This window comes from Cervus elaphus, chromosome 28 (assembly GCF_910594005.1).
Source record: "Cervus elaphus chromosome 28, mCerEla1.1, whole genome shotgun sequence".
Classification (NCBI taxonomy): Eukaryota; Metazoa; Chordata; class Mammalia; order Artiodactyla; family Cervidae; genus Cervus; species Cervus elaphus.
This window is the reverse complement of record NC_057842.1, coordinates 30810070-30814275: the sequence shown is the minus strand read 5'-3', so window position 1 is coordinate 30814275 and position 4206 is coordinate 30810070.

Below are 4206 nucleotides of genomic sequence, written 5' to 3'. Positions count from 1 at the left end.
CAAATGAACAAACTGAAAAGATCCAAACTCTTGTATGCTCAGCAAAACTTGGAAACGAAGAAAATATGAAAACTCAAAAATATATCTATGTGAAGCCAAAGGTATTGCTTAAAAAAAAGAGAGAGAAAATCTCTTTTACAAAAGTCCACAAAGTTTAAGCAAGTTTTACATAAAAGAGGATTTCCAAATGATCAGTAAATATATTAAAAGTTCTCAACTTCACTGGTCATCAGAGAAATCCAAAGTGTAAGAGTAACGATGTATGACAACATAGCCCCTAGAAGTTAAAATTAACAAAATGACAATAGCAAGTATAAGCAAGGATTTGGAGAAGCTAGAACTTTTGTACTCTGTTGCTGGAGGGCAAATTGTTACCAGTTAGAAAACTGTTTGGAATTTTCTACCAAAAAGGTAGATTCACCTACTGTGTGTATGATAGTCGCTCAGTTGTGTCTGACTCTTTGTGACCCCATGGACTATAGCTCCCCAGGCTCTTCTGTCCACGGGATTCTCCAGGCAAGAATACTGGAGTGGGTTATCATGCCCTCCAGGGGATCTTCCCGACTCAGGGATTGAACCGAGGTCTCCTGCATTGCAGGCAGATTCTTTCCCATCTGAGCCACCAGGGAAGCCTTCTGTATAAGCCAACAATTCACCTCTGAGTTATAAACCCCCCACCCATACATGCATACATTTATGCAGTATAAGAAACTAACAATATTTACAGAAGTGCTGCTTTTTATAGATAAAAACTAGAGATGTCCAAATTACCACCCACAATAGAATGCATACATACATGAATGCTATAAGACAATGAAAAAGGGTAAACTACTTCTTTAGAATGTAAACAATAACAATTTGAGTGTGTCTTACCTATATAATGACATAAAGATACCTAATTTATGATTTCATTTATATGAATGTCACAACAGTGAAGACATTTCTTTGATGATAAAGTTAGGATGATAAAGTCAGACTAGTGGTTATCCGGGGGATATTCCCAGGTGGCACTAGTGACTAAGAACCCACCTGTCAATGCAGGAGACACAAGAGATGTGGGTTCGATCCCTGTTTCGGGAAGATCCTCTGGAGAAGGAAATGGCACCCCACTCCTGTATTCTTGCCTGCAAAATTCCATGGACAAAGGAGCCTCGTGGCTACATTCCATGGGATCACAAAGAGTTGTACACAACCAAGCACAGGGAGATATTAACTAGATGAAATATGAAAGAGGCTTCTGCAGTGCTATTAATATTCTGTATCTTGACCTAAGTGGTAGTTTTATAGAGGCTTCCAGATCTCCACTCGAGATGTGTGCATAAGACACACCTGTCTATATCTGTCTGTAGTAATAAGGAAGCTCTGTATGCATTCGTTTAAACAAATAATTCAAGATACATGTGATAAATAAATGAAAGTATGAAACAATGTTTATGATATGTAATGTTTATGTAAGAAAAGTATCAAAATGAGAACATAGTTTACATTTGTATTTTCATAGGAAGGACACACAAGAATCCATCAATGTAATTAGCTATGGGAAGTAAAGAAGTGGATGGGAAACTGAAGCAAGAAGAATGGGATGAGAGGACACTTCCTATGTACACCTTTATAAAGTGTCATTTTGAATTCGAACAACGTTAATATATTCTCAGTTTGAAAAAACAGTTTTTCGTGCATAGATGTTCCAAAGATGAAAATACTTGAATTAATTATTTACTATATTTGTTCTTAAAATTGGTAGAATTGAGAGTTGTCTTGTTTTCCTATGAAACATTGCCTCCTTTTTAAAGAATACAACTCTATTCAAATCATCCCAACTCTGTCCCTGATGGCATCAAATATATACAAATGACTTGTCATTGAATTCTGAATACGAGAGGGAGAGAGAGTTCTTCCTAAGCATAGACATATGTCAATTGTTTTAAGATGCAATAATATTTACTTTTACACTGCCTTCACTAAGTTACATTGCTGTAACACCTTCAGATATTCTAACAAATGTTTGATGCTGCAGCGGTGTCTGGGGTCCATGGGTCAACTGGTGTTCTATCTCAGCTTTCTATTCAAGGCACTACTTTTCCACAGATATCTTACAAGCTCTATGGGTTCTGATTCAATGATTTGAAGGATATTCTGTTGTCACTTATTTAGAATATTATGGGCTACAAAGAAAGCTGAGAGCCGAAGAATTGATGCTTTTGAGCTGTGGTGTTGGAAAAGACTCTTGAGAGTCCCTTGGACTGCAAGAAGATCCAACCAGTCCACCTTAAGGAGATCAGTCCTGGGTGTTCATTGGAAGGACTGATGTTGAAGCTGAGGCTCCAATACTTTGGCCACCTGATGCGAAGAGCTGACTCATTGGAAAAGACCCCGATGCTGGAAATATTGAGGGCAGGAGGAGAAGGGACGACAGAGGATGAGATGGTTGGATGGCATCACCGACTCAATGGACATGGGTTTGGGTGGACCCTGGGAGTTGGTGATGGACAGGGAGGCCTGGCGTGCTGCAGTTCATGGGGTCGCAAAGAATGGACACAACTGAGCAACTGAACTGAACTGAACTGAAGGTGTTTGGGATATATAATATATATAATATTAAATATATAAACCTATATATATTGCTATTATTACTTTACTAACATGCACTTCTTATGAAATTTGTATGACTTATTAATATGCACTAATTCATCATTTGAGTTTTTCTTTACAGTCTAAATATGTTTTTGTAAGCATCTGTTTTCCTTACTTATTTTGTTAACCTACATCTTTGGTTGTGTTGAGATTAAAGAGAGTTTTTTTTTCTTACTTGGAGCAAAGATTTGGGGTATTTCAGTGACTTATGACTTTTTTACAGTTAAATAGTGTGGAAAGATAAAACTATTTTTATACACAAAGGAAAGCATCCACAGTAATTTCTAAATGTTTTGTCGACATGTATGATTAATGAGGGTTTCCCTGACAGCTCAGTTGGTAAAGAATCTGCCTGCAATGCAGGAGACCCCGGTTCGATTCTTGGGTTGGGAAGATCTCCTGGAGAAAGGATAGGCTACCCACTCCAGTATTCTGGCCTGGAGAATTCCATGGGATTGCAAAGAGTCAGACACAACTGAGCTCACTTCACTTCATAATTAATGAGGGAAGCAGGTACAAGTCGGCTGTAGTATTGGCCTGAAAGGAATAGGGCAAAGAGTGTTGTCAGGAAGCCCGTTTCTAGAAAGTTGGGCTGAGGTTCTACATCTTAATGAGTGTGTAAATGACAGAGGTAGTTTTTGATGGTGGAGACTTCAACACGTCGTCACACAGGGTGGGTTATATGCGGTGGATTAGAAAACAGAAGATCCCAGTTCTCAGGCTACTTCTATTACTAGTTAGCAATGTGACCCTTTGGCATGTCACCTAACATCTCTGAGATTCAGTTCCTTTATCTCTAAAGCAAATGAATGAAACTCTTAGAGTCCCTTTAGGGTCTCAGGTAGAAAAAAAGCAAGTCTTTCCACATAGGATTACATTTCTAACACTGGTTATAATTAAAAAATAAATTTTGAGATGCTGGATTAAACTAGCTAAGAGTTGTAACTGTATCCTGAGGACAAAGTTAAAGGCATTTGGGAGCTAGCTGACTAATGTTCTAGGCCTGGCTTTGATGCAATTGGCTACTTTGGGCAAATTTATGCATTTATATAAGGATTAGGTTCTTTTTCTGTATTGCCAACTGGGCTAGGTTGTCCTTGAATTTTCTATCAGCAATAATATTGGTTATTCTCATTGCTTTTTCCAGCAAACTAACTCAAAGAAATAATCTGAGTCCCTCAACATACAGTTCTCATTTCCAAAATATTCCCATGAAGAGTTTTGACAGGGTTGTACCAGAAGGAAATAATACACCAGTGCTTTTCATGTGAATTATTTCAACAAAGCCTGGCCCCACTGTCAGGCTTTATGAAAACTAAACATAAATTTAAAACCTTAAATAATTATTTATCTTCTATAGATCTTCATCTATTAAGAGAAGGTAAAGTGTAGGTGAGAGTAAAGAATTGGAATGAATAGCCCATACCAATTAGACAAAATGAAGAACCAAAACAATTATTAATTACTTACACATTCATAACCAACATGACATGAACTAGGAGTGAACTACTAAAGACAACGACTTTTAAACCAACCATTTGTCTTTTCATTTTAAAATGTAAAGCACAAACA